This window comes from Canis lupus, chromosome 35 (assembly GCF_003254725.2).
Source record: "Canis lupus dingo isolate Sandy chromosome 35, ASM325472v2, whole genome shotgun sequence".
Lineage (NCBI taxonomy): Eukaryota > Metazoa > Chordata > Mammalia > Carnivora > Canidae > Canis > Canis lupus.
In genome coordinates, this window is record NC_064277.1 from 15,791,440 (window position 1) to 15,816,884 (window position 25,445).

At 41.2% G+C, this 25,445-nt stretch overlaps 1 protein-coding gene across 14 annotated transcripts in view; it reads right to left on the reverse strand.

The window, feature by feature from the left end:
* Positions 1–25,445, reverse strand: part of ATXN1 (ataxin 1) — a 413,020-nt gene that overhangs the window by 243,793 nt on the left and 143,782 nt on the right. For 12 of the 14 annotated variants that reach the window (XM_035710478.2, XM_025443971.3, XM_025443979.3 and 9 more), the window contains one exon: positions 10,569–10,697. The exons of the other annotated variants lie outside the window; for them this stretch is intronic. The gene's annotated coding sequence lies outside the window, so the exon portion shown is untranslated. The remainder of the gene's footprint in view (positions 1–10,568; positions 10,698–25,445) is intronic. 14 annotated transcript variants of the gene reach the window in all.

Genomic DNA, 25,445 nt, shown 5'->3' on the forward strand with positions numbered 1-25,445 from the left:
GACCATGACACTTTCGAAGAGTACTTGTCAGTTGGCTGTTTTCTGGAATGTTCGTCAACTTGGGTTGGCTATTTTCTCTTGATGAGAGTGGGATTACACATGAGTGGGAAGAAGAGCACAGCAACAGTGCCTCCTTCTCAGCATTTCCTATGAAGGGCCACACAATGTCAATATGTATTAATGCTAAAACTTGATCAGTCAAGGCGAGTCTGCAAGTCTATCGGGATTATCCAGATAGAGTTACATATTTCTTTTTGTAATTACTAAATATTTTAGAGGTAGATACTTTAAAATTCCACAAATATCCTGTTTCTACCTAATCTTTTGCCCACCAATTCTAGCATTCACTGGTGGAACCTTCTTGTGGCATCCATTGCTATGGGTTCTAAATGATGCCTCACCGCTATGGGTTCTAAATGATACCTCTCATTTATTTATTTATTGGAATTCTTCCATAAGGAGAATTCTTTTGCCCTACTTATTTATTCAATTATTTATGTACTTTGGACTCATGGAGATTTATTTTATTCTTTGGTATCTAATCCACTATTTTTTCATCACACAAGCTGTTCTAACCTCCAGCTAGATTTTATGCTGTGTCAGAGTTGAGATGACCACGTTTTATACATTTTCCCACGTGTCTAAGACAATGACAGGGACACAGTAGGTGTCTGATTCATTGATTGATTGATTAACTCGTCATTTGATAAGTAATGTTCAAGGCCTTGTTAGGTGCCAGAGTTACTACAACAAATAAAACAATTCCTTCCTTCAAGGGGGTTTGCAGTCTAGTTAACAGAGACTCGTGTGTATCTACAAATCCTTGATAAAAGTATTTGGAAGAGTAGAGTGATAGCTCAAAGGGAATATAGTAAATTTTACCTGGAAAAAAGGAGAGTAGGGTGATAGGCAGAAGAAATTTTCTTAAGAAAAACAGTGGTCTGTGCCCTTTTTACTCCATTGCTCTATAAAATAATAAAAATAAGTGGGCATATAAAATATCTAGAGACAAATACTATAACACAGTTAACAGGTAGAGCCTGCCTCTGCATCTTCTAAACTAATTCTTAAAATCAAACCTCAACAGCACGCGTTTTAGGAAGATTTAATGTAGTAAACACAGACTCTTTATATAGTGACTATATGCTTTAGGAAGAAAATTGGAAAGAGCTAAGGTAAAAAAAAATCTAAGGAGCCATTTGTCTTAATCCAGTTTCCAAATCCAATTTCATAGTTTTTATGTCTTCACAGGGAATAATGAAGAGCAAATAAGAAGTATCATCAATCAAAGATGGACTCCCCAAGTTTCTGTACTTAATTCAATTTTCTTGTACTGCTCCTACTGTATTTTTCGAACAAAGCTGTTCTTTTCTGCATGTGATAGTTCAGACCTGCAAATATCCTCAGGAATAACAAACAAACAGGGCACATTTTCTGTCACAATTTACACTCTGTAACATTCTTTATCCAAAGCATTTTGAACTCCAAGCAAGCAGAGACACATCTAAAATACAAAAATACCCTGCCATATTGCAAGAGCTGCACACAATAGAGATTTTGTATTTTTAGACAGTTCTTGACACTTAAACCTGTTAATATTTAACTCCTACTATTGTTCTAAATGATGAATAAGCAAATGCTCTCCTGCACACCCAATGTTACATCATGCACTTTGGTTGCAACAGTAAATGCTGCAGAGAGGAATTTTACTTTCCCGGTTTCCTATCACCCTTTCTAATTATTGTCAGTGTGTCCTTTCCATGTTAGGGTGTACACAACAGATGCACATATGTGTTGCGTCTGTGGCTAGCCCCACAAATGCCCACATATTCACGGTGTGCACACAAATATGCCCATATGCATGCAGATTCATCCCCATGTTCATATCCACTTAGAAATCTAGCTTGCTGCACTGCCTGATGAGTCTGTAAATACACACAACGGCATGCAATCCAGTGGATTTCCTTTTGTTACCTTTGGTAGGAGATTAAGATAGAAAGCTTTAAAAAAAAAAAGCCAAGAAGACACTTCATGGCATCTGTGATTAGGAGACAGAAGCCAATGAGACACATGGGCTGCCGCATAAGGGGAAGTTCAGCGCGCCAGCCCACACTTTTTTGTGAGGATTTACTAGATTTACTTCACCTTGCCTACTTGAAGTCTTCATCCTTCAGCATCCTACTTATCTTCCTCTTGTTCCTAACCCACAGACTCTTCCTGTCTCTACCCAGACCTCCCGAAAGGAGGATTATTAAATGAAACAAGAGAGCATTCTTTTTTGTTAGACAGTTATTCAACACTTACTCAGAGAAAAAAAATTATATTATAAATTATATTATTACATATAATATAAATCATATTATAAAATGATGTGGTGTATAGCTCAATAGAGAGTAGACAATTCTGTTACAGAACCCACTGGGAAATTTTTGGAAAAAATCCCATACAAACAGAAGAATTTCTGGGCCAGAAAAATGAGGAGCAGGAAAAAAAAATTCATGAATATTTTAAAATTTTTTCACAGATTTTTCCTGTCCGTGACTGATTCTCCATGGGTATGATCACAGGTGATCACTGCCCCTGACACCTTCCCATACAGTAAGCACGGTGCATATTGACAGAAATAGCAGGGAGTGGATATCAGAGTTCACGGAACATTGTTTATTCAGTACCTCACTTGATTTTTTTTAAAAAAAGATTTTCTTTATTTGAGAGAGAGCGAACACATAAGTGGCAGTAGGGGTAGAGAGAGAAGCAGACAAGCAGGGGGCCTGATGTGGGGCTTGATCCCAGGATGCTGAGATCATGATCTGAGCCGAAGGCAGATGCTTAACCAAATGAGCTACCCAGGTGCCCCTCACTTGATCCTGACAACACTCTGTTAGATACAATTATCTCCATTTCATAGATTACAGAAAAAAAAATCCCTCATATTTTAAGTGATTTGTCTGTGGTCACAGAGTCAATAAGTTGCACAACTGAAACTCCATATCAGAATTTCTGATACCAAATATCATTTTTTCCATAACATGAATTTTATTTTCCTTGAATTCATTCGTTCCATTTTTATAGTGGTAGGCTATATAAACTCTGCTTATTGCCTAAAGACTGTATATGCCTCTAAATGAAACTAACCCTTTAAGCCTGCATTTCTTTTTAAAGTTCTCTCTTTTCTGGTTAAACTAAAATGCCCACATTCCTTAGCACCTGCTTCCTTTTTCCCCAAAACCTCCCTTTTGAGAGATCTGATGTCCTATTATCGATTGATATGATTATGTCTGTTGACAAATCTTTGCTTTTTAAAAAGATATTATTTATTTATTCATGAGAGAGAGAGAGAGAGAGAGAGAGAGAGGCAGAGACACAGGTAGAAGGAGAAGCAGACTCCATGCAGGGAGCCCATGTGGGACTCGATCCCAGGATCCCGGAATCACACCCTGAGCTGAAGGCAGATGCTCAACCGCTGAGCCACCCAGGCATCTCAAATCTTTGCTTTTTAAAAATTATTATTCTTGCACACATTGCTCAGTATTTTTTAATTTTAACCACTGCTACTTCCATGTTCTTTAAATATTTATTATTTACTTCAGAGGGAGAGAGAGAGAGAGAGAGAGATCATGAGCAGGAGGGGCAGAGGGAGAGGGAGAGAGAGAATGTCAAGCGGACTCCATGCTGAACAGGGAGCCTGACGTGGGGCTCGACACCATGACCCTGAGATCATGACCTGAGCTGAAACCAAGAGTCAGGATGCTTAACCCACTGATCCACCCAGGCGCCGTTCTTATCCTAATAGCTATCACAGTGGTTACTTCCAGTCCAGAAAAATCTGAAGAGTTCTTCATTTTTATTCAACCGCATTTGTCTAGCATGCACATTTCTTGAATTTTCCTTTCTGGTCACTGTTATTACGAAGACCCTTGAATCAAGCAGAAGGGCTGTCGGCTCTTCCTGAGCCATTCAAAAGGTGCTTTGGACGGAACCACTTCTCTGCAGAGTACATTCCGATGTCATAAATACTGAACATGATAGAATCCTATGCGGGAGGCAAAAGGAAAAAGTAGCTCTAAACAGACAGATCTATTTATGTGCCAACACAGCCTGATAATTAGACCACTAGGAAAAAGAGAGAGAGAGAGAGAGAGAGAGAGAGAGAGAGAGAGAGACTATCCCCAGATGACAGCTTAATGGGACATTGGGCGAGACCCCTCTTCGGCACGTGTGTAGGAGATGCTTCACTGTGGTCAGCCTAGAGCTTCTGGAACGGCAGTCCACACTCTCAACCGCAGGGATGATCAGACTCCGGGCATACCACCCCTCCCTTCCTGCCGCCCAACTCCGCTTTCCTGCTGTTTTAATTGGATTATTTTGGAATCTGCTATTTCTGTCTCGCTCCTTTCCCCAAACTGTCATATAAGTACTGCAGCTTGACTATTACTCAGCTGCCAAATTTCACTCCAGAGACGGCTGTATTTCAGTGGCAAGTGAAGTGATATTCCCTCTGCGCCATCTGAACACTAGCTTAAGGGGTTAAGCATCTGGAGAGGGGTGGGGGGAAGCCTTTACGCAGGAAACGAGTGTTTTTGTTTTATCCTGTCTTATCACCATTACTGGAGGAGCCGGTCATCAGCTCCACCTGAGCATGAAGGGGGGAACGTAGCAGGAAACACTTGACACATACACTCAAATGCACCAAGAGAGGACATAAAAGCCAACTAGGGCTTTTCCCGGGTTCTTTTCTACAGGGACTACAAAGCCTTACAAGATCTAGAATGTAAGATGATGATCATTTTGAGAAGGGCTGAAGCCTCAGAGAATAATAACCCATTCACGTTACATACATAAAACTTGGAGGCACAGAGTAAGCGGGTACTTTGTTCCAAGCCCCCCTGATCCCCAGGCCGAGGGCTTTCCTCCTGAACTTGGGTTCAGCCATAGACACGCTCAGAGGATCACGTCTCTGCCCCTGGGACCAAAGACAGCCCCAGCTTCTAAAGCATGTGATATAGCATTAAATTTCTCGTTCTGTTTGGTTAACGTTCATCTGTGTTAGATACTCAGGATTTAAAGTTGATCTCTACGAGCAAGAAACCAGAGTGTAAATAGAGGGAGAAGCAGAGTAGAAATAGTAGCAGTAAACAGTGTCGGGCCAGGGAATGTGTAAGGGTTTAAATGCATATAATCCTCACAGTGACCTGCTGTGCTCACTTGAAAGAACAAAAGAAAGAGATAGAGAAGACAGGATCTTTCCGAAAAGAAAAGTGCAAAGACCAAATATAACTACCAGGCCCTAGAAACTACCTTCCCAAATTTTACTAAAACATTTAATGAAAACCTAAATTGGAGGGGGTCTTGAGTTAGGGAGGCACAGAGTCTAAATGACCTTCATGTTCCCTTCCACCACCAAATACTCCGTCAGAAGCTGTGATTTCTAACATTCTACAATTTAGAAAACATAGCTAAATGCTTCATCTCATCAGATAAACTCTAAGAGGGGGAAAAAAGCATTAATTTGGAAAGTACCACAGGATAGCGACCCTCTCCTATCTCTCCTTCTCCTCATTGCTTACACTAGGACCAGTACAGTCTGCCAACATCAAAAAGAGCATCGGTGTAGCAGAGGACACAGAAGCAATTCAGCATTGCACCTTAGGGGTTCAAAAACAAAATGGCAGGCTTCAGTGTCAACTATTTTCTCATGTGTTTTCCTCCATCAGGTGACACAAGAATCTACTTTATTTTACGAGGTAAAAGAACTATGTGAATGTCTGCACACCGACACAGTAAATCACATGATTTGTACAGCTTTCAAAGAATAAACTGTTTTACATGGAAGTCTGGTAAATTATTTTAGAAACTCTAATATACTCCAAAATGGTTCTGAAAAGCTATGCCTACATCTAAAACACCATGTACTCTTGAGTCTTTGTCTCTATGTTTTTCATTTTGCCATGAAACACATCATTAAGTGTTTCAAAATAAATACCTTCCCCCAAACTGGCTATGAATTATGGAGGTTTTTTTTTTTTTTTTCAGGAACTAGAGTGGAAAACAGAAGAACATATTTATACTGAAAGGTAAGTTTTGAGGAGATCTCTATTTTAAATACCTAATGAATAACAATAGGGTTTTCTTTAGCACAGAAATGTGTGCTGCAATGCCCAGTATATGCACGTGTTGGATGGCTGGCTGGGTTGGATTGGGCAGTGGGATAAGCAACTTAAACTGGACATGTCAAAGACAGAAAAAGCATTTAGGTAAAGTATGTGGTAGAGGTTTGAGCCCCAGAAGGAAGCAGTTGACCAGAGAAAGACAAAATAAAGAAAAAGGAACCCACCAATCCAAAGACAGGAATGCAGCCTTTACCAAACCCATGCTGAAAGCCAAAGAAGACAAAAGAAATCTTTGAGTGTATTTTATTATTTCACGAATAGATGGGAAGAAGGTAAGAAGAACCACAATCCCACAAACAAGCAGAGTGTGGAATGGCACCCAAAACTGGAGAGGCCAAGTTGTGACAACCAGAGAGACTACTTTGATCTGGAACTTATACCCATTTAAAGTTAACCAAGTGAAGTTAATTATGCTTGTGCACAAAAGGTAGACATAATTATATACTTAATCTCCCCCAGTAACATGAACGACAGTGGATAAAGTAAGAAAAGGGATGCAGTTAATCAAAATTAGGATAAGCTAAAGAGGTCCTGGTGAAGCAATCACCCCCATTCTTCTTTGGGTGGCAGCTGAACAAAGAAAGTACCACCATCTACCGTGCGCCACCCACTCTTCTATCTAGCACGTTAATATTGTCCCAGACTACAACATACTCATTTCACAATTGCTTAAAATATGGCTTGCCAATAGCAGGCGCTATTTAGATCACCTATGTGGAGATGAAGAGCCGCCAGAATGTTACTGGCCTTGACCATGTGCCTCCAAGCAGAGTTCCACACTTGTCCTCTCTTCACTTTCTACTCCATTCCCAATCCCATCCTGCTATCAGTAAGCACAACCTCACCGCCAATTGCCAACTGTTCTCTGGTTCTTTCCGCCTTTCAGATCAATGGGTCTTTCTCCATTGGTTTCTCTCATTTCAGATGCATTCTCTGCCTCCTTTTAGAATGGCCCAGAATGGGGCGCCTGGGTGGCTCCGTGGTTAGCGTCTGCCTTTGGCTCCAGGTATGATCCCGTGTTCCTGGGATCGAGTCCTGCCTAGGGTTCCCCGCAGGGAGCCTACTTCTCCCTCTGCCTATGTCTCTGCCTCTCTCTCTGTATCTCTCATGAATAAATAAAATCTTAAAACAACAACAAAGAAGGCCCCAGAGTCCAGCTTCATGTTCCTCCAAACTAAGTCATGATGCTCTCAACTGTATCTCCCTTTGAAATGTGAACTCCATTAGGGCAGGTCTTGTTCCATTCCAAATCTCTAATGCCAGAACCGTACTAGTACATAGTAGCCTCCAAAAGAGGTATTTGCTGAATGAATAAATGGGTAATACAGGGCTGAATGGAGTTAGAATTTAAAGGCATGGTCTCAGCTTCTTATGATTCAAAAGCCATGCTTTCCCCTTTGCACCAGCAGAGTCCCAATCACCCCACAGGCCCCGCGGGACTCTATGAATTGAGTTTTCAACAGTGGTTTTGGCCTGGTCTTGCAGACAGGTTTCCTACATGATTGCAAAACTGGTTTGCTTATGGAAACAATCAAAACGTGCTGGACCACAGGTGTGAGGCCACAGCAAAGTTACATATGGTTAAATATTCCCCCACTCTTCTGCCTCCCTAGAGACACTCATTCTGGTAAGCCCTAGATAATCAACACGTCTGCATTTCTGCACACCAGCCAGTGATTTGCAGCAAGAGAACTGTTTCTTCCTCTCTGTTTGAGTTCCTATTGATTCTGTAGTTTAGGAGGAGTCCAAGTGCTATCCAAATACCAAATGTTCCATATGGTACTGTTATTACCGTTCTCACTACCATGACGTCCAGCCTTCCTACCTACACTCGTGAGGTGCCTCACTGGAGTCTGGCAGGACATTATGAACTCTTTTCCTGACCTCTATTTGCCAACATATTTGCTTTCCTCTCTCTCTTTATGAACTTACTAATTTTATCAAAATAACACATGCATGTGTATAAATATGAGTTTCATTTTCTTACTCGCTCTTCCAATCATGTATAGGGGAATAATTTATGAGCCATTACAGAGGAATTCTTAAGCTAAACTGTCTTAATTAGGAATTCAGATGTTTTTCCTTTTATTGAAAAATATAGAGCTGTTCAAATTAGACTGTAAATGTGGGCCAAAACAAATGCGTGGCGACAGACACAAGGGTTGCAGAGTAGCCAGTGAAAGGCATTAGCCGAAGCCTGTCAAGTTGCCTTGTGTCTCCTTGGATGCCAAATAATCCTTTGCCTCTTTTGCCTTCTATTTTTCAACTGTCTGATGTAGCTACAGGATTGAGGAACCTCACAATCCTACAGGTTTCCCTTCTGTGTTTATGTGGGATGAAGCATATGTTTCCTAAGAGCTGGGGGGTGGGGGTCTCTCACTCTACCTTCTCATTCATTTAATTAGGGGAAGGAAGCTTATTTATAATGGGGGAAGAGATGAAGCTGGTAGCTCATGCACAGTGTCAGACAGAGACTCTCCATGTGCAGCTCAAAGAGGCCAGCAAGCTTGCCTGACCTGAGGTGCTCACTGGAGCACAGGAGCAAGGCAGCCTGCGCTCACACAGTGACAGATGTCACGGCTCTGTGGTGAGCGGGTCTCTCTGACTTGCAGGACTGCAATGACTTCATTAATTCAAACTAAAGCCATTCAGAAATATATTACATTTTGGGGAGATACCAGAGGAGCATGAAAAGAAATTGGGAAAAGAAAAAATAATTTTCAACATTTCATATATATTTTGTTGCAACAACACCCTATGAGATAGGTACCATTATTATCTAAATTTTATAATCTTAGACACTCAAGATGTAAAGTAACTTGCCCAACGTCACACCCCAAGAAAACAGCGAAGCTGGAATTTGAATCCAAGCAGTCCGGAGTCTGCAGTCTTGTCTACGGTGATCTACAGCCTCTGAATCATATGGAGCTACAATAATTATATTGAATCATGCTCCCAATGTCAGATGGGCACATATATGCATAGATATACACACATAGATATGCTTTAATTTCAGTATAATTTCAGATCCATGTTTAATGTGAGCCATCTATTAAATACTTTTATTCTTATTAAGAAATGAAAAACTGTGTTTTCCATTGCAAAGTATTGCTATCCAGTGATATCATGATTGTCTAAAAATACCTGGCTGAAAAAAAGGGGGAAAACCTAAAACTCCCTAGGACCCCTTCCCTTATTGATTTAAGTATTATTTTTCAAATGTCAAAAACTAGTAAGTTTTAAGCATGCTACTGTCTATTAGAGGAAAGCTCTTTAAAATAGTATGATTTATAAATTTACAAGTAAATCGCTCCCTGCAAAAAAATAACACATAGGATACCATTTCTTATAATCAATTGGCAGAACTCTGTTTTCAAAATTCCTCAGCACTGGCAAAACTGTATGGAGACAGGTACTCTCATATACTGTGCCTCTGGAAATATAAACTGGTATGACTTTATTGGAAAGTCATTTGGCAAGAGGAAGTATCAGAAAGTCTTAATCCTTGAAAACTTTTAAACTCTCCAATTTACAGGTAAGGGATAAGTATCCCAAGGAAATCACTAGTAACGGCACCTAATATTAAGCTATAAGAAAATATTCATGAAAAAAAAAAGAAAATATTCATGGTAGCATAAAAGCCAAAAAATTAGAAATACCTTAAATGTCCAACAGAGGGGATCAATTAATATATTTTAGGATATGCATTCAATGCTCTACTACATATAATCATTAAAAATAATGCTGTAGATATATATCTGCTGGTATGAAAAGAAGTTCATTATTACATTTTTAAGAGGAACAAAAAAGTGAGGTAATAGTATATAGTGTATTGTTTCCTAATACCAGGTGATGGTAGTCTCTCTAGCTGAATTTCTTTTTTTTTTAATAATTTTTTAAAAATTATTTATTTATTTATGATAGTCACAGAGAGAGCGAGAGAGAGAGAGAGAGAGAGAGAGGCAGAGACACAGGAAGAGGGAGGAGCAGGCTCCATGCACCGGGAGCCCGACGTGGGATTTGATCCCGGGTCTCCAGGATCGCGCCCTGAGCCAAAGGCAGGCGCTAAACTGCTGCGCCACCCAGGGATCCCTCTAGCTGAATTTCTGAACACCATCATTGGAATTATCTTTCTTATCAGTGCCTTATCATCCATCCTAATCAGTGATCTCAAAATAATTAGAAGCTATTTTCTTTCCCCTCAAAAAATGCAAGGGTTCTATTTTTACAATACAGAGAAAGAATAAATAGCTGGAGACTATGCGAACCTATAGATGTGTATTTATGTTGTGGGTCTGCGTGTGTGTGAGAATAGATACAGATACATCCCCATAACTACTTTGGGAATGTTACACTAAATGAGAGTTATTTTTGGTTAAAAATTTTGGAGATATTTACCTGTACCATGTGCTTTCATCACAATGGAGAAACATAAGCAGTCAGTTCCTTCCCAGCGGATCTTTCCACACAGATTTTGCTTGAGTAGAAGGGGTGGCAGTAGAGAAACTCAATGTAAAATGCCTAGACCTGTAATTATAAAAACAATTTCCTACTGAGTTAGGCAGCTTTCTGTGCCCTTCATTCACATTAGCTGAAGTCACGGAAAAGAGAAACATACTTGCATAATCTCTCTCTCATAGGCACGAGCATGCACACATACACACACACACACACACACACACACACACACACACACAATTCTTATGGCAGATGTCAAAACCTCAGCAAGCAGACCCATAGCAGGCCCTCATCTCCACAGTGAGTGGGGTTCTGGCCAGAGTTCATACCTCATCCCATCCTAGCCTCAGGGATGTTACCATCAAGATGATGTCATCATCATCAAGATGATGTCGTTCCTTCCCATCCTTTCCTAATGATTCCAAAACTTCAGAGAAATTAAAAAAAAAAAAAAGTTCTCCCCCAGAAAATGTCTGAAATATTAGTGAATATGATGGTCTCTGAAGATTCCTTCCAGCCACAGAGTTAAACAAATTCAGCACCTGTTTTTACCGTAACAGCCTGGCTTCCAGTTTTGCAACTATACATGCCTCTCTGTTGATGACTCAGGTACAGCCCAGTATTGGGGATAAAATTCAAAGTTATCACTAACATTTACTAAACACTTACTACGTTCTTAGCTTTATGCACGTTACCCCCACTGTACTGCACTCTGCAAAGTAGCTAGCAATCATTAGTATCTCTGCTACTGACAAGAAACCAGAGAGTTCAGATAGCTAGCAGATGTTAAAGCCAGGATTTAAGCCAATATTGCTCACAGAGGCCATGCTGATAATTTTAGTACTGTACCATCTCTCCTAAATTGACCTTGCTATCAAAACGCCTGTATTCATTAAATATCAAATTGACATCATCTTATTTTTCCCCAGAATTGATATGTTATGTAGGTCTTAGCATTACTAACTCTTTTTGGATGTGGCTGTCCTTTGATTTTAATTCTCAAGCTTGGGATGCCTGGGTGGCTCAGTGGTTGAGTGTCTGCCTTTGCCTCAGGTCGTGATCCCGGGATCCTGGGATGAAGTCCCACATCAGGCTCCCCACAGGGAGCCTGCTTCTCCCTCTGCCTATGCCTCTGCCTCTCTCGTGAATAAATAAATAAAAAATATTAAAAAACACAATTCCCAAGCTAAATTGAACTCAACATGTTCCTATTTCAATCAAGAGTAAATTCATAGTTATTTTAGTCAATTAAAAATGCCAACTAATCCCAAATCCAGATGCCAAACCACAAAGGAAAAACCTAAAATCCAAGTCCTCTCTAAATGGTTACATTTTATTGGAAAGAAAACAGATTAACAAAATCTGAAGCCATATGTGAATCCCTAATTTAAGACGTGGAAGTCAAGAAAGGAATTTCTCTATATTATGTCTATGGTTTTAAAAAAATACTTAAACATATCTACCTATTTACAAATTCTATATACTACAGGTTTTAGAATCACTGCAACACAGAATAGGTGTAAGCGTATCAAGGAACCAGTAAAGTTATTTATGGGTCACACACTAATTTCCCTTTTGGACATGTGTGTATGTGAGTGTGTGCATTTATTTGCACTATTCTGGTGATATCTCTGTGTTTTCATGCATGCCACTTCCTTTGATTAGCATGCCTTTTTCTACTTGCCAACTAGAAAATGCCTATTCATTCCTCAAGGCCAACCTCAAACCTCAATTCCTTATGATATCCACTCCCCCCAATCTGGTGTTTTCTGGAAATCCAAGCAGTGGATTCTGCTCTCTCCTGTTTTCCTAGCTCAGCAATGGGTGCCAACATCACCCTGACATCTTCCTCTCCCTAATGATGCCCCACACCCACCCAACCGGTCATGAATTCTACCAACAGCACACCACCCTCTACCTCTCCCCTACACCACCCCCCTGCTCTAGGGCTCCAACTAGCACGACTCATCCAGACTACTACAAGGACCTCCCAAATGGTCTCCCTGGTTCTACTCCTGTCACCCTACAGTCCATTCTCATCCTGCCCATCCTCAACTCCTACTTATGGTAATGCAATGGTTTTCCATCAAGCTAGGTTCTTAATGTGGCCTCCAGGGTCCAGTATGGTCCAGTCCTTGTGCTCTTTTTTCCAGTCTGCACTCTAGCTTTTCCAGTTCACTTTTAATTCCTGAAAAGCACTTTACTCTCCTAGGCCTCAGGACCTTTGCATGTGATCTCCTCATCATTAAGACTTCTCCCCAAATCACCCACCTTCTTCAAATGACATGGTATTCTTTTCTCCTTCAGATCTCAGGTCAGAGTCCTCTTCTCTCCGGGGGAGCCCATCCTGCTCTCCGGGGGAGCCCATCCTGACCTACATGGCCAGGTCACTACCTCCTACTCCATGCTTTGATGGAAGCACTTTCCCTTTTTATACTAGACACCTTTATAATTTTACCTTTTTTTTTTTTTGCTAGATTCGTTGATTAATGCTTATTTCTCCTACTAATTAGTAAGCTCCAGGAAAGCAAAACTGTGTATGTTCTTGTCCACCCTTTTAGCCTCAATATTCAACACATGCTTGGCACATGATAGACACTCTGTGGAAATCTGCTGTATGAATAAATGAGAAAAGGAAGGAAGACCATCCTTTATCATAATTTAATTAGCATTTGCTGAATTAATTTGTTGATAGCTTTTCAACACACAGAATATAAGGTCTGTATTCCTTTGGACAGCAGGTGAGGCTCCTTGAGATCTGCCCCCAGGCAGCTGTGTCACTGCTCTAGCTGCCCTGGATGCTCAGCATCTCTGAAACCCTGTGGCTTCCTTTTTTTTTTTTTTTTTCTTTTTTTTTAAGATTTTATTTATTTATTCATGAGAGACAGAGAGAGGCAGAAATACCGGCAGAGGGAGAAAAAGCAGGCTCCTTGCAGGGAGCTTGTTGTGGGACTCGATCTCAGGACCCCGGGATCACGCCCTGAGCTGAAGGCAGACGCTCAACCCCTGAGCTACCCAGGCGCTCCTTCCTGTGGCTTCCTGATCTGACCAACCTTGCCTCGCCTGCCCTTGCTTATCTCTACCCGCTAGTCTACTCTGTCCCCTCTACACATCATCTTTTCAAACTCCTTCTTCAAGTCTCAGAGATAGGACTCATTTCTGTAAAGACCTCTCTAATACTTCCTAGGAAGCTGGTGCCCTCTTTCCCCATTTTTCTACAACATCCAGTACTTTCCCTATTAAGGAATTATCATGTTTTCTTGTACTTTTATCTTACATTTTGCCTTAAATTTAAGTCCCTTAAGGCAAAGGACTGTACTATCTCCAGAGTTTAGCACAGCAGCCTATAACACATAGTCTACAATTCAATATTTGTTCAATGAACAAAAGAACATACATATACATGTATATACACACGCATATACACATGTGTACTTGCATATATAGACACACATATCTATTATACATATAAATTTCATATGTTCAAAGTTTCAGTTGAATATTTAAGTGTTATTAGCATAGTATATTTTAATTATTATTATTTAATTATATATAATGGTTATAAATCCATCTGTAAAGTGGGCATAAGAACACCTCCTTTAACTGTGCACTTGGGGAAATTAAATAATATAAATAAAATGTTTAGCACAGAGCTCAGCATTTTAGAAGCACTGCATAAATATTAACTGCATAATCATTATCACTATCAACATTGTCATTAGGGCAACCGAGTTGAATTTATAATCCATGCTCCAAATTTAATAGTTTTATTGGCCAACGTTTTTTTCCTATTAAAACATTAATTAGCATTACCCTCTCAGTTAAGCCATAAAAATGGCTGAAGTTTACATCTAGCAAACTAGGAATAAAGAAGAGCCTTACTCACTATAGCTAAAGGACAAATTATTTCAGTAATCTCTCATATATGTGTAGAGGTATGAAAGCATCAACAGAAAAGAAGCATTTCTATATAAAAATTGTCTATAAAATCTAAATGATTGAAACAACAAATATTATCATTCCAATGCTATAAACATTTAGCTGAGATAATTAGGAATGCTTACAATAAATTATTTCTTTCACTAAAAAAACAAGATAGAAATACATATTCGTCCCTTTTAATCACTGGACAGAGTAATGTGACTTGATAAATACGTATTACATATTTACCTTAATGAATATGCCATAAGATGCTTGAATTAACAGGAAAAACACATTTCATGTGTCATCTATTAGATGCCATTCTGATTTTGAATTGCTGAAATTTAAGGAAATAGACTATGCAAGACGGAAAAACAGGCAAGGTAACTTTGCAACAGTTTTTTGGAAAAAAAAAAAACCGTGAGAATGAACTGTTTACTACAATTGCTACCAGTACATGCTTGAGCAGAATGAACTGGTAATAATTTATCCTTTACAAAGCAAACTTATAAGTTGGCCCTTTACTGCTCTTTCTCTTGCATACTGGCCAAATGTGCATAATGAATACTAAAGTATTTTGTACACTGTAAAGTGCTGAAATATAACATACTAGCACCATTGCATTTTATGATTTCTATTCTCAGTTTACCTTTAGCTCTGTAACACATGAAAACAAGTCAGGGGGCACTTGGGTGGCTCAGGGATTGAGCGTCTGCCTTTGGCTCAGGTCATGATCCCGGCGTCCTGGGATCGAGTCCCACATCAGGTTCCCTGCAGGGAGCCTGCTTCTCTCTCTGCCTATGTGTCTGCCTCTTTCTCGCTCTGTCTCTCATGAATAAATAAACAAATAAAATCTTTAATTAAAAAAGCAAGTCAGATTTCTTTTTTTTTTTAATTTATTTTTTATTGGTGTTCAATTTACAAACATACAGAATAACACCCAGTGCCCGTCACCCATTCACTCCCACCCCCCGCCCTCCTCCCCTTCTACCACCCCTAGTTCGTTTCCCAGAGTTAGCAGTCTTTACGTTCTGTCTCCCTTTCTGATATTTCCCACACATTTCTTCTCCCTTCCCTTATATTCCCTTTCACTATTATTTATATTCCCCAAATGAATGAGAACATATAATGTTTGTCCTTCTCCGACTAAGTCAGATTTCTAATTGAGGTTCACCCATCTTCTGAAACGTACCAGAGTTACAGAGGGAAAATATAAAAATGCTTAATTCTTAACTTCTGTTTTACTGCTAGAATATTAAACTAGTTTTAGAGTTATAATTCTATTCATCGGCCACAAGCACTGAGCACTTTAACATGGTGCAAACAGGTTGTTCTCTGGAACATAATTGAGACAGAAAGGTAGAACAAATTGAGCAAAAAAAAAAAAAAAGTCTCAATTTACTTAGATCAATGTTATCTGAATTTACTATTAATTTCATTCTTATGATGCTTGTGTTCGTGTCATAAAATCCTGTGAAATCTTAGGAACTTATGAGGCAAAATGCCTCCTTCCTTATGCTGGTGCACCATCAGTTGGGGATGTCCTTCTCACTCATTCAGATGTTACTCTTGCTTTAAGATTGAGCTCAGATATCACTTCCCCTGTGACATGTTCCCACACAGACCCTATCTGTCCTGCAATGTAATGCTCCCTTCTCTCGACTGGGAGCCCCCGAGAGTCACTGACCATCTCTCTGCATTTTCCCTACCAGCCTACACAGTTCCTGGCACACAAAATATTCTCAGTAGATACCGGCTTGATGCATCAATGAATACACCCACTTTGATACTCTCAACCCTGTGGCAAAAATGCCACTAATTGTGATCTAAAGTTAAAGGTTAAAGTAAAAAAAAAAAAATTTTTTTTTCCACTTTTTAGTGAAATGAAACTCTTAGCATTTTCACTTCCAGATGCATTGACATTACATAAATGATGTTGAGACTATTTTAGAAAACAGCCATGCTGCACATTTTCCTGTCTGAGAATTAGTCTGAAAAATACCACGCTGCACAGGGGCCTCCGGGGGTTCTCATGACCCACGTTCAGTGGGGTATTGATTGCACACACTCATTTAATGGAAATCGAGAGTCAAGCTCCACCTCCGCAAACCAGATTGTCACACCTTTTTCTAGTTCAGCTGCTTAAGAATAAGCTGCTGATTCTCTGGAGACGGCTGCCCTCCCCTCGGGCCGGCAGGCACTTCAGGGGTGATGCATCCCCGCAGCGGACAGCTCTGGTCCTCAAGCACACCACCAGCGCCCGCGTACATCTTCCACTTTTATTGTAATCCTTCCTCCCACATGGACCAGTTTCTCATATATCCGCTGTTAATTCCGCAAGACTGAACCTTTGAGCTGGTGACACTTTGCCTGGCTGTGTAACAGATGACATCATCACACACATGCCAAATCCTACCTCACTCGAAAGGCCATATTTTGCTCGGGAAAGAACAGTGGGCAGCAAAAGAGCAAGTTTCTCGTAATAACCTATCCAAGCTGACTGTCCACATTTGGAACCATTCGTCACTGTGGGGGGCAATAAATATGGATTTTCCAAGAGGTCACCAAGCCTTACTTGCTGGTCCCCTTTCTTCCTTGCCCTGAGATTTTTCTAGGCATTCGCTGGAAGGGGAGAGTCTTCCCTTCCATCTGTGTCTTTCATCTCATTCCACATAGGGAATGAGATAGAAGACAGCATCATCCTATACCCCTCGGCCACCCAAAGGACCCCAGGGATTTCACTGCCAGACCGCACCTTCCTTTTTTTTTTTTTAATATTTTATTTATTTATTCCTGAGAGACACACAGAGAGAGGCAGAGACACAGGCAGAGGGAGAAGCAGGCTCCCTGCAGGGAGCCTGATGTGGGACTCGATCCCGGGACTCCAGGATTACGACCTGAGCTGAAGGCAGCCGCTCAACCACTGAGCCACCCAGGTGTCCCCAGGCCACACCTTCCAACCACTCCTGTGTGATATCAAGACCTTGGGGACTTTACTTTGAAATGGGTAGAATGTGGAAGTAACAAGAGAAAATTCTGGGTTACCTTATTGTACATTATCACCTTGAAAATACTTGTACTTTTAAAATGTAACAGATCACATGGGGACTATAGTTAACACTGCTCTATAATATATATGAAGGTGGTTAAGAGAGTAAAACTCTGAGGTCTCTTCACAGGTAAAAAAATATATATATATCTTTTACTTTTTTAATTTTTAAAATTATATCATTAGGAGATGATGGATGTTAACTAAACTTATGGTGATCATCTCATGATTACATAAGTCAAACCATTATGCTATAACTTCTAAACTTATAGAAGTGCTATATGTCAATTATATCTCATAAAAATGGGAAAAAATTTCAACCCAAAAGATATAGATTTGTATTATGCACAATTTGAAACCTACAAAAGAATGCATACAATGTGTATATAATCTATGAAGCTGGGCAGCCCGGGTGGCCCAGCGGTTTAGTGCCGCCTTCAGCTCAGGGCATGATCCTGGAGACCCGGGATCGAGTCCCACCTCGGGCTCCATGCGTGGAGCCTGCTTCTCCCTCTGCCTGTGTCTCTGCCTCTCTCTCTCTGTCTCATGAATAAATAAATAAAATCTTAAAAAATATATCTATGAAGCATATAATCTATGAGCAACAACAGAATGCTCATGAATCTACCATCTTATTTAAGATATTACTAATATTGCTGCTATTTCCCCAAGCTCGTCCCCTGCCACTTCTCCAGAGGTGACCACAACCCTGAATTTTGTATATATCATTCCATAAAATATACAATTTAATTTTGCATTCTATAAACCGTTCTACCATATTACATATAGTCTTCTGTGGCTATTTTTTTTCATACAAGGCTAGTTCTAATATTTAACTATGGTGTTGCAAATACCTGTTCTTTATTCATTTTTACTCCTGTATAATATTCCCTTATTTGAATTTTTCAATATTCTGCTTCTGATAGATTTAAGAAGCTTTTAGTTTCTAGAGTTATTTTTAATTTTTTTCCCTATTAGAAACAATGCAAGTTTTCATTAGAAACAATACACAGGGGATCCCTGGGTGGCACAGCAGTTTAGCGCCTGCCTTTGGCCCAGGGCGCGATCCTGGAGGCCCGGGATTGAATCCCACGTCGGGCTCCCGGTGCATGGAGCCTGCTTCTCCCTCTGCCTATGTCTCTGCCTCTCTCTCTCTCTGTGCGTGACTATCATAAATAAAAAAAGAAAGAAAGAAAGCAACAATACACAGAAGCCAAGTTTCTCTGGGGTACTGCCTACGAATGGACTAGCTGGATCACAAGGTACGTGAACACGCAGTCTTCCACAACACTGCTGAGCTGTTTGTAAAATGGCTCTGCCAATCTACACTCCTATCAGCAGTGCACATCATCAAGAAGGAGATCTATTTAATCTAATGCTGGGTCGGGTTTTTTTGCATTATAGGCCCAAGTTATGAATATATTCAGAAAGAAATAAACATCTTAGACCTCACTAACTGTAACAAATGAGAGCTACTTCCTAGGATAGGTTTATTTCTCCACCTTCAAATGTGGCATTAACCAATAACTTAGACTGGATGAGGATAAATAATCTAAAGTTCCCCCTTGCTTTTTATTTCCCAATCGTTTAATTCTTAAGCATGGTGGCTGCTAAAGATGTCATAGAATGGTCTAGAATACGTTAGGTTCCAAAGACCAAAACTGCCCACCTGGAACATGCATGTAGGAACCTCAAATACACAAAACTATGGCAAATTGAGAGAATTCTTTATTTCCTTCAATATTAGACAGAAACAGAACAGATAACCAAAAGAGAGGAAGAAGAGCCTTATTAGCTTTTAGTTTAGAATAGCAAAAATTTTAAACCTTTGTAATTAGATTTTGACAGGTGTTGGGTTAGAAGGAGAGGTTTCTTCCCCCTCTAAAAAGACCAAGCTCAGAGCTTGAGGCTACTGACCTTTGGTCCTGGCTCAGAGCCTGAATGCCACACCCAGCCAGTTCTATATCTTTCCCTCCTGGGAGCAACAGACCCAGCTGGGTCTGAGTGTAGAATAAGCAAATAAAGGGCATGAAGAGAAGCAAAAACAGACAATGAACAGAACCTCTTATTGCTGGAACAGACACAAGAGGCAGGACGACTCCAGAGCAGACACTGATGTGAATCATGAGGGGAACTAGTCTATTTTCTACAACTAACACGAACGGAGGTACGTGAAACATAGTCAGCTTTTGGCAAATATTGTCATCAATAGTTTTGATTTTCTTCCCCACAGCATCCGTTATGGGTAATAACCACTATCTGATTTTTAAGTAATCCTGACCATGTTTCTGCATTCTTTCTCCATTCTGGTCTCTTTCTTACTAGTTAACCCCAACAAGCAAGGAAATGTCTGAGAGGCAGGCAGCATGGGGGGGAAGGAAAATCAGAGGCCTTCAACTATAAATGGAAGTCCCTGAAACATTAGATGTGATAAAAAGTAAAGCAAACAACCAGATGTTATTAGGGCCTGTTAAGTCACCTATTAGAGTGGTTCCTTTTTTTTTTTTTTTTTTTTTTTTTTTTTTTGGCATCTACAGTGACGTCTTATGCTTCTTATTATATTCTTCTCTCACTGTTTAATTAAGTAGGGCCAAGGGGCCTTATATTAACCATACTGGTGGTGCCTTCACTTTCTAAGCCATTAAGCTGGAGCCTAGCCAGGCAGCGTAAAAAAGAGCGAGCCTTTCCTTCCTGGTCAGGAAAGCTCTCTGACTCCCATTTATTTTCTGCTGAAAATGAACAAAGCAATCCTATTTTAGTATTTAGTATCTAGTGCTGGATGACCGCAAAGATGACGGGGTTAAAAGATGTGTCAGCAACCTCAGGTGAAACTCCCAGATTATGAGATAATCTTCAACATGGGCAAGAATGTTAAAATTACATTGTATTTTTTCATTTTTCTTTTTAAGTCATCTCTACACCCAGTGTGGGGCTCCAAATTCACAACTCCGAGATCGAGTTGCACACTCTACTGATTGAGCCCCTCAGGGGCCCTTAAAAATCACATTTTAGGGACGCCTGGGTGGCTCAGTGGTTGAGCCTTTGGCGCAGGCCGTGATCCTGGGGTCCAGGGATCCGGCCCCACGTTGGGGCTGAGCCTGCTTCTCCCTCTACTTATGTCTCTGCCTCTCTGTCTCTCATAAATAAACTAAATCTTTAAAAAAAGATCACTTTTTATTTATTTAAAGATCTTATTTATTTATTCATGAGAGACACAGAGAGAGAGGCAGAGACACAGGCAGAGGGAGAAGCAGGCCCCGTGCTGCGAGCCCGACGCTGGACTCGATCCCAGGACCTCAGGATCACACCCTGGGCGGAAGGCGGCGCTAAACCGCTGAGCCACCCACTCGGGCTGCCCTAAAAAAAAAAAAAAAAAAAAAATCACATTTGTAAAGGATCCCTTGGTAACACCGTTATGTAAAGATGCTATGAAAACACAATCATTTCCCCCAACTACAAAAAACTCTGATTTAAAAGGACTCTGTATTCCGATGTGATGTCACAACTGTGTCTGGCTTTTTATCTCACGACTAGAATACCTTTTCGGGAGAATTACTGCACGCTGTGGTTAAGTGCTTAATGAGGGACTAATTAGTCCTCCTCCCAAGCCCTTAAACTCCGCAGGGAAATGAGGTCAGAGCCCACTTCCAAGCCTACAGCAGCAGATGGAGGAGGTTGCGCAGCGGCACAGAGGAGCCCCTTTCCCGAGGGGAAGCCCGTATGACGGAGGACCCACCTCCAGCACGGGCTAGGCCCTTCGCGGTCAGGCACCGGGCACTTAAAAGCGAAACATATTTTTTAAGAAAGGCTTGCAAAGGAGCTGTTCCAGGCAGCGGGACCACCCAGCCACGCGTTCCTCCAGGCTCCTCCTCCCCGGGCCTCGCGGCCACGCCCCCGCCCCCTGATTGGCTGCCCGCGCCGAGGGGGCGGGGCCGGGCCGCGGCTGCTCCGCCTCGCCCCTCCCGCCCCTCCCGCCCCCCGCGCGTCCCGGCGCCCGCGCGGGAGCCCGCCTGCCAGTGGCTCCGTCCAGCTCCTCTTTCTCCAACAGGCACGGCGAGCAAATGAGAGGTTATGAACACCTCCAGTGGAAGGAGGCTCTGTAAGGGACCTTCGTCAGCAGCCAGTGTCCCGAGAGTGTAGGACGGATGTGCGCACCCCCGCCCCGCAGCCCTGCTGGGCGTGCAAGGACCGCACCTTCTGCTGGTCACAATTATGGCAGCAGGGCAGGAAAAGGTTTCCTCGGGAAGGAGGCCTCTCGTGTTTATCCCCTCATAAACATAAAACTATTCCCAACACAAGGGAAAGTACATTCCTAAATGCAGTGCTGCCAAACCCACGGGGAGAGAGACAAGGCTGGAAGTAAAACCTTTGTGCTCCCCAACCTGATTCAAGTTTTAGTAGGAAGCCAGGAAGGCACACATCTCTGGCCAGCACAGCAGAGAGAAGCAGCTGAGTTCTCCACAGTGCTGGAAACAGAAGCAAGTAGGCCAGGATTAAGTAAAAGCAGTGGAGTCCATCCAGGGTGATGTTTGGATACACCACTCTGGATGGTGTGCACAGCTTGTCACACCTTGCAGGGGCTGGTTGCCAGTGTAGCATGGTCTTAAGACCACAGCCCTCCAACAACTCCCTGTTCCTGTACCTCTGTAATTAGAATCTTTCCTTTGGCTTAAAGATGATCTTCCTCTTTAAATATGAGAATAACAGGCTACCTTGGAAGTGGAATAAAAAAAAAAAAAGAACACACACATACACAGAAAGAGAACAGGTTTTGAATCAAAGCTAAATATTAATCTTACTTTTACCACTTTCCAGCTCTGTAACTTTGGGGAAGTTATTTACTAGCTTGACTCTCAAGTCCATCAGCTGTGAAATGAGACAAACACCTGTCTCAGAAAGTTGGTGCAAAGCTCAAGTTCAATTATGTATAGAAAAGTATGTGGCCCAAACCACACACAGAGCAGACATTCGGACACTGGTTTTCCTCTCCTTTTGTACAGAGCAGGTCAGAATAAGGGAGTGAGTTAGAACAGCATGATGACACTGGCTTCTGGATATGGAAATAGTGTGAAAGTCAGTAAAGATGGGGATGGGGGCAGCGGGAAAGCAGGGGACCCCGGGGCCCGGTAACAGACTGTTTCATAAACATGGTGAGGTCAGCTCTGCTCCAGGGCACATGGTAGCTGCAAGTTGACATGTATGTGCAATGCTGACTGGCTGGCAAGAATATAAATGTAGAGACCGGCCTCTGCCAAGGAGCCACACCTCACCCCTCCCAAAGCTCTCCCTTGCTTGGTGTTCTCCTGGGGCGATGAGGTGCTGGAGTGCATCTGAACATCTGTACTAGAGCATCACCTGCAAGGGAATGGAAGCAGATGAAACTTTGACCAGATGGCAGGGGGCAAGCCAGCAGAAGATACCAAGTGCAATTTCCAACTTGCTGAAGCCCAACAATGGCAACCAGATTCTACTGACCCACAGGCCAGGTGAGTGGGGTTGGAGATCTCCCTCCTGAGTTACCAAGGACTGGCCCCACACCAAACTGTGTTGCCAAAGATGGATTTCTTTTCTTGTGCATCTACACCTTCATGCTTATGGATCATCCCTTATCTCCCACTGAAGAGCCAGACGTCACTGGCTTCCAAAGCACTAACTGAGCAATTTCACACTCACTTAGGTGAATGAACCACACAGAGAGGGCTAAAATGGTAGGAAGGGAGGACCTCTAGGTCAGGCTGATGAAATATATTTTTTTGAAGAGAAGACTTTTGAAGTCCAGAAGACTAATAGGCAGAAGACAAACCCTCCAAAATTTCCCTTCCTTAATTACTGCCCATAAGAACGAGCTTAACCTGAATAACAAAAAGGGAAGAGGTGTTTTTAGTAATAAACAGTAACAGCTAACACAAGTAGCAGTGACATTATTTAGAAATGTTAATAGGTCAAGACTCCAGCCCTCTGTTCCCCCGTAAGACTTACCTGGAGCCCCACTGGTGTGCACAACATGGGCCTGGGCGGGGGGGTGTCATGGACCGGACAGTGTTTACTGCTGCTGTGTTACTGGGGTGACTTAAGCAGTTTTGCTTTAACAAAATTCCAAAATGCAAAAAGGGTAAACAATAATGGAACGGTACACAGAAATCTTGTAAGTGGTTTATTGTGCTTTGTTTTTCCCTTAGGCAATTGAAATGGTAAATGGTAAATGAAGGGCTGTTCATTTCTATTTAATAATCAAGATGAATAATCTTGAGATCATTCATTCTGTGTATTATCTGTAATAAATGTTTTAAATTCCAGTTGACCTTTCCCTAACCCCCTGGTATACTTTTGGGCTTTTCATCCTTCCTTTCTATGATGAGCTGCATGCACAAAGAATATGATACAATTCTAATACTAGTCTGAGCAAAACCACAATGGAAGGTAAATAAAAGCATCATACAATGCTTCCCAAAGCCAAGGGAAATGATTTTGGAGTATACACATCGCTGATTATATTCCATCAGTACAGATAATTAAAAGTTGACTATATAATAATATTAAACAGCAGGCACAACTTTTTGAAAATTTCTCCCTGATATTAGCAATGCAAAAACACCGACTTGAATGTTCAACGCTAATCAAATTCATCTCTTCTTAAGAGCAGTGTATAATAAATGGGTAGCCTAAAAGGAATGCTTTGAACAGAATGCTTCACTATTGTCTGATTATTCTAAATTTAAAACTCCAACAAAGGAAAGGATTATTCTTCTCAAGGTTCGAGATTCACAAGGATTTGGTAATGAAATTCCTCTAGGAGAGCAAATAAAAAAATTGCTATCTACAAGCTGCCAGTGTTTTATGTCTGTAGTGTTTTTAAATCAAAGTCACCATTCATTCAACAACAAATGTTTGTTTGAATAAATGAATGAAAGAAAAGGGCCTCCAAATACTTTACAAGTGTAATCACCTATAAGTTATGAATCAGGCAGCAACTTTCATCATCCCCAAGTGCACAGGCTGAGACAAGTTAAATATCAGCTCTCACCAAGCAGGCCAAAGCCAGACCTGGAAAGTGAAGCCATGTCCTTTGATGCTTAGAAAATGACCCAGCCTCGAGCCTGTTGCTTAGCTGCCTCACTGCAAACTCTTAATTCAATTTGGAATGCATGTTATCTAGGCCAGGTGAGGTAAGATTAAGGAAGCATAACAAAGCCAGGCTTGTTCCTGAAATTACACAGGTAGTCCAAAAAAAAAAAAAAAAAAAACCACAGGAAAAGAAAAAGAAAAACCCCATCAAAGTGCTAAAACTGAACACTGAACACGAGATTCCTAATATTAACGTCTTCACTCTAATGAGGCACCAAGAGAAAATTGGTCAGTGCCAGCATTGATTTTATACTGAGAGGAAGAAAAAAAAAATGTGCCTGCAGGATACTGGATGAGAGGTGGAATCCAAGGTTCCCCAGGGGGCTACAAGTTTATTCTTCCAGCAGCACTGCTAACACCCATCTTTTTCCATTCTGACCTTCTAACAGGAGGCGGTGGAGAGCCAGCCAGACACTTAAAAATCTATTTGTTTCAGTAACTCAGAGGAGAAATACAACTAGAAGATTTTGTCCAAGTGGAATCTATTGTGCAAGCAGAAAATTCTCATGCATTTCAGAGTGAGGGCTCTCAAATAATACATAAATCTTAAAAAGTTTTCAAAACCCATGCCAAGGGAATTCAAGGAATTAATATTACCCCCACACTAAACTGTCCTTTGTGAGCTAAGCATAAGCCTAGAGTAACTGGCCCAACGTCTATTTTTCTGATCCCAGAGGAAGGTGAAGCAGAGCTGTCCTGACCCAAATCGTAAAGTAGGTAAA